This window comes from Cervus elaphus, chromosome 21 (assembly GCF_910594005.1).
Source record: "Cervus elaphus chromosome 21, mCerEla1.1, whole genome shotgun sequence".
NCBI lineage: Eukaryota > Metazoa > Chordata > Mammalia > Artiodactyla > Cervidae > Cervus > Cervus elaphus.
Window position 1 is genome coordinate 20,290,888 of NC_057835.1, and position 12,440 is coordinate 20,303,327.

General features: G+C 42.6%; 1 long non-coding RNA gene across 2 annotated transcripts; it reads right to left on the reverse strand.

Annotated features, from left to right (window-relative positions):
- Window positions 1–495: 495 nt before the first annotated feature.
- LOC122679484 lies at window positions 496–11,659 on the reverse strand. 2 transcript variants are annotated; one of them, XR_006336413.1, is made up of 3 exons: window positions 11,510–11,659; window positions 7,912–7,991; window positions 496–928 (listed from the first exon to the last, which is right to left on the reverse strand). It is a non-coding gene; the product is annotated as an uncharacterized LOC122679484 (long non-coding RNA). The 2 variants fall into 2 exon arrangements; XR_006336412.1 differs by lacking the exon at window positions 496–928 and adding an exon at window positions 1,483–2,007.
- Window positions 11,660–12,440: the final 781 nt, after the last annotated feature.

Below are 12,440 nucleotides of genomic sequence, written 5' to 3' on the forward strand. Positions count from 1 at the left end.
TAAAGGATCTCAGGATGAGATAATCCCGGATTAACTAGGCAGATCATAAATCAAATGGCAAGTGTCCTTTAAGAGAAAGGGTGAGGGAGATTTGCGGCACAGAGACAAAGATGAAGGCAGAGACTGGAGTTACACAGCCCACAAGCCATGGAACACCCGAAGCCATCAGAAACGGGAAGAGTCCTTCCTCATTTAAAGCCTCTAGAAGGGGAGCAACCCTGCCAATACCCTGACTTTGGACTTCTGGACTCCAGAACTTGAGATAGTATATTTCTATTGTTTCAGACCATGGGATTGTTACAGCACCCACAGAAAAGCAGTAACTCCTTCATAGGATTCCTGCAAGAATTAGAAGAGATAACATCCATAAGGGCTTCCCTGGTGGCACTAGGGGTAAAGAATCTGCCTGCCAATGCAGGAGATGCAGGTTCGATCACTGGGTAGGGAAGATCCCCTGGAGGAAATGGTAACACACTCCAGTATTCTTGCCTGGAGAATCAGACAGAGGAAGCCCGGCGGGCTACAGTCCATGGGGTTGCAAAAGAGTCGAACAGGACTTAGCGACTAAACAGCAACAACATTGTTATAATTTACCTCCCTTCTCTGGACCTTTGTCTCCCCACCTGCAAAATCAGAATTTAAATGCAATAACGGTGTTCAAGTTTTTGCTACCTTCTGCCAGCTCCTTCACCCATCAGCTCCCTCACAAGGCAAGTTGGGACCATGTTATAATAATTCCTTTCCTCTCTCTTTCTACCTCTGCCCGTCATCTCAAAGATCCATGATGGACGATGTCCCCAGTGGATGGTCTTCATATCTCTATATCAGTCATGGAGGATGGTGAGCACTTGCCCTTATCCCCATCTTCAAACTGGAGGTGATGATGAGATCTCAGAATCCTGAGCAGTCATCCTCCAGATCTTCCAGTCTGAAAGAAGACCAAAGTATTGGAGTTTCAGCTTCAGCATCAGTCCTTCCAACGAATATTTAGGACTGATTTTAAATCTCTTGCATGGTTAGGAAGAAAGTCAAACTCCATTTCCATACCCATAAGGTCCTTTGTATGTGTAAGAATAAACAGCCTCTACTTGTTTAGGTAACAAATATCATGATAGCAGAGCACCCACCCAAGAGGCACTCAACCAATGCTAATTTCCTTGATGCCCCCACACTTCCTATTCTCTTCAACCGGGCAGAAAGAGAACTCTCTCATTTGCCTATTAACAAACAATGTTTAGCTTTTAGCTGCAGTTGACTAAGTAGACCTCAGATTGTTGGCCACTGGTTCCCCATCCTATGGCCTATGGGGACACAGTGACCCGCTCTTTCCCTCTAAGGGCTCAGTCCCAGTGAATGTGGTCAAAGTCTTAGATTCTCAGAAATTTTCAAGGAAATATTTTTGCCCTCAAAATTGCTTCCATCTTTTCACCTAGAATGTTGATTTATTTTATTATTCAGTGACTGAAAATACATGAAATTTTGTGGTTAGAGTAAAAATGTCACACACAGTTCCATATGTCCATGCAATGGGGTTGAGAAAATCTGACAATGAAAACCACCATTTCTTCCCCCACAGTTTAACGGCCTCCAGTCTTTTTTTTTTTTTTTTTTGCTTATAATATTTATCCCCTGAATCAGCAACATTGCTTTAAAAAATTATAATTAGATACAAGACTCTATAAATAAGGATAATGGTCAAAGCATTGTATTTCTTAAATTAGTTTCAAAATTCAAACTCTTAAATGCAAATGTAATATGAGAAACTGGTTGTTCCAAATCAGAAAGGCAACATGGAGAAATGGAAACAATGGTGGGTCCCATGAGGGCACAGGATTTCAGACAGATCACTTACCAACAAAGTCCTGGCCTGTAAAGTGGATGAATCGCATCTGCTCAACACTCCTGAGAAGACTGTGATATTAAGTAGAAAAGCTGACCATGCTCTAATGGCCAGGGATAAAGACTCTCCCACACTCTTCATCTCTCTGGGCTCAAGGCCCATTTGGCCTGGGGAAACAAGAGTAAAGAGATAATTAGAGAAAGTCACTGAACACATGTGTGTAAGCAGTATCCAGATCAAGAAACAGGATATGATAGTACCCCGGAAGGCCCCTACACACCTCCTTCCAGTCATTAGATCTCTGGGCACAACCACTATCCTGACTTCCAACACCTCATATTAGTTGGACCTGTTTATGATGTTTGTGTGCATGGAACTAGACAGTTGAACTCTTTGGCATGGCTTCTGCTCAACACTAAGTTTTTGAAATTCACTCACATTGTTATGTGTTGTTATAATTTGCTTATACTTGTTCCCTACAGTATTCAACTACATGACAATATCACATTCATGTATCTGTTTTACTCTTGATGAGCATTTGGGGCTATTATGGACATTCGTGTGCTTATCTTTTGGCAAATATATGTGTGCCTATCTGTTGAGTGTATATCTAGCAATGAAATCACTGGGTCACGCGGTGTATGTAAGTTCATCTTTAGCGATACAGCCAATTAGTTTCCCAATTATTGTATTCTTACCAATCTCTCCCCCCATCAGCAGTATGTGAGAGTTCCAGTTGCTCCACATCTCAATAGTTGATATTGTCTGTCTTTTTAATTTTAGCCATTTTGGTGGGTTGGAAGTGGCATCATATTGCAGAATGATATTTTTAAGGTGTAAACTGGATTATGTTACTCCACCAATAGTTTCGCTTTGCATGCAGAATAAAACCTAACTCTTCAGCTTGACCTATAAGGCCTTGGTTACCTCTGGCTTTCTCACTGACCTCTCCCTCTACTCACTGTTCCTCCACTCCACCAGGTTCTTTCTAGTCTTCAGATATGCCATGTTCATTCCCAACTCAGGTTCTTTATATATTCTGTTCCTTCTGTCTAGAATGTTTTCTTTCAAATCAAACCATAAATGACTCTGCCTGGCTCATTCATACATTCAACAAATATTATCAAGTGATTATCAGATTCCTTCTGAAATGTCACCTCCCTCCACCTCCCTGATCACCATCAAGTGAGTCAAGATTACTCCACACCCCGACCACCACCCCAGGTTCACTCTCTAGACCCTTATAGCTAAGTCACTTCAGTCGTGTCTGACTCTTTGTGACCCTGTAGACCATAGCCTGCCAGGCTCCTCTGTCCATGTGATTTTCGAGGCGAGAATACTGGTATGGGTTGCCATGCCCTCCTCCAGGGTATCTTCTCTACCCAGGGACTGAACCTATGATTCTTATGTCTCCTGCATTGGGAGGCAAGTTCTTTACTACTAGCGCCACTTGGGACCTTATCTTTCTTCATTTTCCCTGCAGCACTTATCACTACCTCCCATTTCCTCTTTTAAGATTTTGGCCTTATCACACGAGAATGTAAACTAAGAGCAGATACAGTCAGCGTTATCTTCAACTAGAACAGTGTACACAGCAGGTATACAATAAATATTTATTGGATGAATAGAGAATAAAAGGGAAGGAATTCAGATAGCCTTCTCAAGGATAACAGAATACTAAAGCTAATGAAGTCTCTCCTATGTTTTTCTGTCTTGTTTCCCACCATCATCCCACCTGACTGACAAAAATGAAGCTCAGAAAGATAAAGTGAATTGGCCAAGTCAGCAGCAAAAATGGAGTTTGAATCCAAACTCATGATTTCAAGTTCTAGTACACTATTCTGCCTATAAAAACAGGGGACAAAGTCTGATCCCATTTCAATGAGTCTCTAATTATTGAATGCTGAACATTAGGAACAGATTCAACCTGGAGAAGTCCTCCCTTGTACCATAAAGGTAGATAACACATCAAGAGAATATGACACAGGAATCACTTCTGGTTTTTCCCCAAATCATCTCTGTCCTTGGTTCAGAGGAAGAGGATAGTATTGGGAGGATAAATGTAGATGAGGATAGCTCTGAGCCTCCCTTTCTCTCAAGAAAGGAACATAAACCATCTTGGCAGGAGCAATTTTACTGGGCTCCAGGGGCCTGAGATCTACCAGGAGATCATGTCCTACCAGGTGAGGGCCCTGCCTCACATGCTTAGTTTGGGTGAGAATTAGTGTGTACCACAATGTGATCCTCCATGGCCACTTGCATAATTGGATATGTAATCAGTACCTTCAAGAACTTAAGCCAAAAACACTCCTGACACCACTTCGATCTTGCTGAATCACCTCCAAACCCCATGACTGGATGATTCACTGGTCTCCTCTGGGATCATGACTATCAGGTGCTGACCCAGAAATGAGAACTAAAGTCACAGGAGAAAGATCCACTAGCTGGAACTCTGGTTTTTCCAGTGCTTCAACCTACTACTCCCTGAATCTCCAAGCAGTGATGGAGACCATGTTGGTCTCATCCTTATAATCTAAATAAGTGGAAAAAGATAACCAGAGACCAAGTAGATAGGATAGGGAGCTAACATTTGGGAAAAAGTCAACTTGGGATGAGAAAAAACATACAAATCAACAACCTTCTATGACAATTCCAAAATCCAAAAATCTCTGAAAACCTAAGTGTTGTCTTTTGTTGTTTCTTTGTTTTGTATATTTGCAGCAAATTCATTTGGCAGCAAATCATGACAACAAAAACCGACAAGAGACTATTTTTAGGAGCTGGATCTATACTGAGTTCCAATGCCTGTGTTCATGATTGATCCAGGGGTTGACAACTGTACCCAAGCAGGGTACAGCAGAAAGTCTTCAAAGATGGCCACCATCTATTCCTTTCCTCCTTCTGTGAATTTGCTACTCTTCACATCCAGAGAAGGCTATTTTCACCTATGCTTGAATCTGGGTTGATCTTAGAGAATTTTTTGACCAAAGGTTATGGCAGAAATGATGCTATCTGACATCAATGTCTAGGTCAGAAGAGGCTTCAATCTTAGTCCTTTGGAACATTTGCTCTTGGAACTCCGCTGCTACACTGTAGGGATATCAAGCAGACCCATAAAGAGGCTCACATGGGGAGAAAGAGGTCTCCCCATTGATGGGCTGACTGAGCTCCCAGCTGACAACCAGGAACCACCTACTAGCCATGTGAATGCACCATCTTGGAAGTGGATCTTTCAGCAGCACCAGCTATTGCTGCATGAGCTACACATCTGAGCCCTGCCCAAATTCCTGACCTGTAAATCATGAGATGAAACAAAATCATTGTCTGAAGTCACTACATTTTGCGATAATTTGTTGTTCAGCAACAGATCACTCAAACATGAAGCTAACCATAGTGTCTCTCTCTCTCTCTCCCAAGAATTTGAAATTTCAGTTGGGGTTAAACAGATATTGGAAGTTTTAGGAGCTGAGTCTCATTAAAAGCAACCCTAGGTGTGCATTAGAATCACATGGAAAAACTGTGTGAAATGTATAAAGTTCTAGGCTACCACCCTTCCCCCAAATTTCTGACCCAGTCAGATTGGGTAGAACTTAAGAATATTTTCAGCAAACATTTTAAGCAAGCATCCCAGCTGATTCTGATATCATGGACTAAAAGTATGATTTGGATAAACAACTTAGAGAACCAGCACACACACACACATCCACTTAGACGTTCCCCCCACCCTGTGTCCCCAGACTGGCCTTGATTTGAGCCCCTGAAGCCCAGTGTTAGTTATTTGTAGCCTAAAAATGGGTTGGATCTCAAGGTCATGGGTATTGACAAAAGCCTGTGTCAATTTTTAAAAAAACCTCAGTAGAGAAGATGATGGTGCTTGAATCCTCATTAACCCACAGTTCTCTCTAAATTGAATTTGAAGACTTAATCGTCTTCCTAATTTTAGAATCCTAAAATAGCTAGGATTGTGAGATTAAAGGCCTCTTTAAACTGCAATGTGAAATGCTATATATATTTTTTTTCTCCAAAAGGCAGATCTCATCAGCCACCTTGGGGATTCTTCTGGATTATATCACAGACAACAGGGTTCTCTCAGTAAGACAGGCCGGCTGTGATGGCCATTATCTGCAGACAGAATTTTCAAAGGGCTGGTCAGTGTGCGTGAACTCTGGCTGAGGCCATTGCTTTGGGGAAAGATTTTCTTTGAGGAGTTCAGATAGGAGAGACGATTTACAGGCACTGGACTCCCACAGTCCTGCTCTAGTCAGACATGAATCGGGTCAAGGTCTGTGCGTTCTTTCCTGCTGGAAGGTTTATTTGGGAACAAGAAAAAGAGAGAGAGAAAAAAATCTCTGTGAGTTAAATTCATGGACTATTCACCTTTTCCCACAGCCAGTCCAAAGAAGCAAATACTACGTAAATGGACATTTGATAAGTCTCAAAGTGACAAGCTTGGAGTTTTCACATATGGGGTCAATGTTAGCAAACTTGGAAAGCAGGTGACATTTACTTCAGCAACCTTCTCCCAACTCTGTGTCTGGTATTACCTATCCTTGCCTATCCTCTGTCTTCACATTGCCCTTCTGTTCCTCAGTGGTTCCCCACCGTTAGGTTCCCCACCTAGAAGTAACTTCTTTAGGAAATAACTGGAGCTCCAGCACTGTCTTCCTCTCCCTTCTTCCATCAGCCCACCTCCTCCATCAAAACATAACTTCCCCATACCCATGCCCTCTGGACCCTTCCCATGCCTCACCAATCTGACGATTCATCCTTTTGGCAGCTCTAATAGAAGAGAATTTTTATTATTATCCTTCACATTTTGGTTTTGCAATTTATAGGGACCTCAAAGAAGCAATCCCATGGGAGTAAACTAGTAGTTAAAGCTTCAGGCTCACTGAAGTGAGGTGATGGGGTGACATGTATACACTGCTGATTCTATACCTAAAATAGATAACTAATAAGAACCTACTATATAGCAGAGGGAACTCCACTCAATGCTCTGGGGTGACTTCAATGGGAAGTAAATCCAAAAAAAGCGGGAATGTATGTAAACATATAGCTGATTCACTTTGCTGTCAGCAGAAACTAACACAACATTGTAAAGCAACTATACTCCAGTAAAAATTAATCAAAAAGATATGGGGACTTCCCTGCTGGCCCAGTGGTTAAGACTCTGAGCTCCCAATGCAGGGGGCCCAGGTTCGGTCCCTGGTCAGGGAACTAGATCCCACATGCTGCAACAAAGACCTGGTGCAACCAAATAAATGAATTTTAAAAAAAGAAGAAGATATGGCACAGTATAGAAGATATAAAGAAGACACACACACACACACACACAGTGGAATACCACTCAGCAATTAAAAAGAACGGAATTTTGCCATGTGCAGCACCATGGATGGACTTGGAGGGTTTTACGCTGAGTGAAATAAGTCAGACAGAGAAGGACAGATAGTTCTCTTTGTATGACATCACTCATCTGTGAAATCTAGGAAATACAACAAACTAGTGAATCTAACAGAAAAGAAGCAAACTCACAGATATAGAGGACAAACTAGTGGTTACCAGTAGGGAAAGGGGAGGGAGAAGGGGAAAGATAGGAGCAGGGGAATAAGAGGTACAAATTATTGGCTATAAAATAAGCTACAAGGATACATTGTATAACACGGGGACTATAGCCAGTATTTTATAATAACTATAAATGGAGTATAACCTTTTAACTTTTGAATCATTATATTGTATGCCTATAACATATAATATTTACAACAACTATATATGTGTCAATTTAAAAAAAAAAAAGACTTTGAAGGGAAAAAAAGGCAATGGGCAATATATGATTCTTTCTCTGTACTAAGCCAGCTCAGAGGCTCAAGGAATTGCAGGGTCCTGGGTACTGAAGAAAAGAGAGTTCATTCTTAATGAGGGTGTAACTGAATATGTCCAGATTTTTGGACCTTTCCTGTAACTTAGAATCTATTTATTCTTCCCTATGCAAATTAACAAAACTTCTTTTTTTAATCTGGAAAATAAAACCCACTCAAATATTAAATTTAAAGAAATGGAAACCTGAGACTCACCTTCCCAAGGTTCTACAGGCTGATTCCATGGCATGTTTTTGTGGGTGGTTTACACTCAAGACACATCACCACCCTCAGCCCTGCATGGAAGAAAGGGGACACTGATCAGTCCCTCTGACCAAAGTTAATTTTCTAACTTGTCTACCTTAGACCCCAACATTTCCTTCATGACTCTCTTTTCACGTTAAAAAAAAAAAAATCCGGACAAGAAATCAGACCTGACTTCTAACCCAGGTTCTGCTGCTCACTATGGGGGTTTGAACTTAACAGAAAATGAAGAATCCAAAACTTAGAAATTCTCTTTACCTTAAAATATCTAGGATTCCAAGATTGAAGGCCTCTGTTTAAAATATGAACTAATTCCCTGAAAAGACAGACACATTCATTGTCTATTACCTACCACCTCTTACGGGTTTCCCTGGGGGCTCAGACAGGAGACCCAGTTCAATCCCTGGGTCAGGAAGATCCCCTGAAGAAGGGATTAGCTACCCACTCCAGTATTCTGGCCTGGAGAATTTCACAGGCAGAGGAGCCTATAGAACAGCGAATATTTGCCCATTTCACTGCTATGGAACCCAAGGTTAATTAATGTGCCCAAGGATAAATGGTTAGATGGCAAAGATTGGAGCCAGACAATCGGACACCAAAGACCATGATCCTAACCAGTGTACAAAGCAAACTTATCTTAGTCCAGTCTCCCATAAATAAAAGCCTGTTACTGCACAGTGTATTAAGACGGATAAAGCTAAACGGGATTTGAGCTATGATCCAGGCTGTTGACAGATCCAGAGATCACTCTCTGACAGCAGCTCGGAGTGACAGAGGGGTGAATGTTTTTGGAGTGACAGTCCTGTCCCCAAAGCTTTTCAGGCCCCTAAATAAAACCTTCTCTGTGTCCCTGATGTTCTTAAAAAGCACAGCAGACCAATTTCAACCATCCCGGACAAATGGTGGCCACCATTCCCCAGCCTGTTAGAAAATGCTTCTGGCACTTTTCTGAGATGGGAAACTGGAATGAAAAGGAGGCAGGGAGGAGAGGTGAGGAGTGGAAAAAACAAAACAAAAACTAGTGTCCATGTCTGTAAAACGCGGAGAGAATGAAAGAACATATTTTCACAAATGGAACCAAAACACATTTCACAAACTCTCAGCCTGACGAAGGATTAGCTGCTAAAGGCCACGACTGCGGGTACCACTCTCTGTTTACAAAGCTTCTCCTCCACCCTGCATGGAGACGTGACTTTCCATGTCCTCACTGAAGGGCTGGTTATCTGGTTACCTGAGCTGCATCAACCCAAACGATTCTCAGAGTCTCTAGGACAGGAGTCAAGGAACAAGGCCCGGAGCCAGGCTGTTGACATAGGTTCACTGTCAGCTGAGCTACGTGTGTCTTCAAGAGTTTTCTGTTTGCTTCAGAAAAGTCAGTGTCATGAAAGGGAAAAAAAAAAAGCTGAGGAACTGCTCCTAATTAGAGGAGATAAAAGAGGCAGCATGACAACTAAATGCAATGAATGATCCTCCAATGCATTTTGGACCAGAGCAGGGGGAGCGATGGATATTACCATAAAGGATATAATTAGGCCAACTGACAACATTTGAATATGGAGTGTGTGTTAGCTAACAGTGTTTTACCCTAAAGTTAAATCTGATAAGGCCAGATACTGTTAAAAAAAATTTTTTTTTGACCCACAACTTGTAGCCACTTGCCCAGGAAACCAACCCCTTATCTCCAATAAACAGCCCAGGTAGCAGCCTGCTATAAGTCAGACTTGCAGAAAGCTAGATCGCTCTCTCTAGTGACAATGCAGGAAGCTAAACAATAATTCAGTAACAATTGGTTCCAAATGGCCAGGACTTGATTAATAAGGGACAACTTTCCTAATGCTTGTTCCTGCTCCCAACTTAGGGTCAACTAGAGAAATTCAATCATGCACCCCTAATCAATCATGTGGATCCCCCACTTCTAGTTAGCCCACCTCCAGCATCCCCTTGCCAACAGCCTCCAATCAGGGTACCCTTGAAGCCTTCTTCTTTCCCCACTATATAGCTTTCCCACTCCTCTGCCTGCCTTTGCACCTCTGCCAAAATTCAAGTGATGTTAACCAACTCTTTTGCTATAGTAAACTCAGCATAAATAGCCTTTGATTTTTTTTCATTTAGTGGGTCTTTATTTCCACAGTTCTGCAATTACATGAGAGAATGTCCTTATTCATGGGAAATATCAATGAAGAGCTTAGGAGTAAAAGGTTTTCTGAATGATTCAGAAAAATTCATATACATCTAGAGAGAGCGGGAGTGATAAAGCAAATGTGGTTGCAAATTAACAATTAGTGAATCTGGATGAATGGTGAGAAACTTCTTTGTAATCTCCTTGCAACTCTTTTCTAAGTTTGTAATTATCTCCAAATAAAAGAATTTTTTTGAAGTGTCCCCAGCTAATTGCTTATACTGAGCAGACAGACACACCTATACAATAGATGATGGACTTGTGTCTTTTCTATGGTTCTCCCCTTCCAAAACCACAAAGGCAGAAGCCAGAGGCTCTCTCAACCCCACCCCTAAAGAGCAATCCCATCGTCCCCACACCCACACTTTCCTAACCCTCTCTGGCAGTTATCTGTTTGGATCACTGGCTGCGTGGAGAACCAGAGTGATCTTGGAGTCCGTTCTTCCCTGGGCCATGGGGCACAGAAGCAGCAAGATGCTCTTCTCATTGTCAGCCCTCACAGACCCTGGGCCTCGTGATGCAAATGGCTCGTGAACTAAGGATTACAAGGATGTTTGGAGATTGGCCATCAGTTTCTTAAAGTTAAACTGAGTTCTTGGAACTGGCTGAACTTAACTATTACATTCCAAAGCTGCTGTAGATGACTGTTTCCTCATCTTACCTTCTTCCTCTTCTTTCTTGCAACATATTGGGGCCCCCTCTTCTTTATTAGGGCTTCCCTGGTGGCTCAGATGGTAAAAAGGATCTGCGTGCAATGCAGGAGACCCGGGTTCCATCCCTGGATCTGGAAGATCCCCTGGAGGAGGGCATGGCAATCCACTCCAGTATTCTTGCTTAGAGAATCCCAGGGACAGAGGAGCCTGGTGGGCTACAGTCCAGAGGGTCGCGCTCTTATCCCTTCACACACTGGTTCCTAACCTTGGCTACCAGTGGAATCATCTGAGGAGCTTTAAAACATACTGATGCTGGGTACTGTGTCCCAGACATTCTTATTTAATTGTTCCAAGATGCAGTCTGGGGCTTGGGGGTTTTGTTGTGTTTCTTTTGATTTTTAAGTTCCCTGGAAGATTCTAATGTCTCAGCCAAGATTGAGAACCACTGCCTTAATGCACAGTCAAATACATCTACAAAGCTCTTCTCTCCCAGACTTCCCATCCTTCTGATTACTCCGGGGTGATTTCTGATCATTTCCTCAGGCCTCATTGAAGTTCCCACATAGGGGGAATTTCCCTGAAATGGTTAGAATTCACTTGGCCTTTCTTTGAAAATCTTTCCGCAACAATGAATTAAAGAAAGATGAGACACATGAAAACCTGCTCTGGTCAATAACAATCAAAAGGAACCATCATCATTTCCTATAAATAAACTCACCCCAGCATATATTTACAGGACAAAAACCCCAGCAGCGGAACAGCACACAGCACACGTTCCCCTGGTGACTGCACAAACTGCTACAAAGCAGAAAACAACAGACTGTCCGTCCAGATGCAGATACAGGATACTGAAGATACGTGAGGCAGAGCGATGATGCAACTGCATCGGATTTACAGCAGCAGGTGCTGGCCTTGCCTAGCAGGCGTCCACATGGTCATCCGACCTCTCAGTCACAGGAAAGCGAGAACAAGAAGGTCCAGAACCAGGGAGTCCGTTGAAAGATCTACAGCTTGGATTCAAAACAGAGGAGTCTGGAAGTTGCTGGGAAAGTATGTACTCATACAGTTTTCAATCAAAATATTTGCAGAATTGTGAAGAGGGCTTCTAAAAATGAATTGTCTCTAATTAAAGGAGTCTCTTTAGGTAGGATATCCCGGCGGCGCTAGTGGTAAAGAATCTCCCTGCCAATGCAGGAGACACAAGAGACATGGGTTTGATCCCTGGGTCGGGAAGATCCCTTGGAGAAGGAAATGGCAACCCACTCCAGTATTCTTGCCTGGACAATCCCATCGGCAGAGGAGCCTGGCAGGCTATAGTTCATAGGGTTTGCAAAGAGTCAGACACAACTGAAGCGACTTAGCACATGGGTATGGCCCAGACACTGGTATTTTGGGCATTTCAGGGTTGTTTTTTTTGTTTTTTTGTTTTTGGTTGTACTATGCAACTTGCAGTCAGTTTGTGGGATTTTAGATCCCCAATTAGGGATCAAACCCAAGCCCTCAGCAGTGAGAGTAAGGAGTCCCAACTGCTGGACCACTAGAGAATTATCAGGCACTGATATTTTTAAAAGCTCCCCAGATAGTCTAGGGCGCTGTCACTTGACTTTGAGGGTCACCTCCACAAGGAATCCTCTTGTCTCACTATCCAG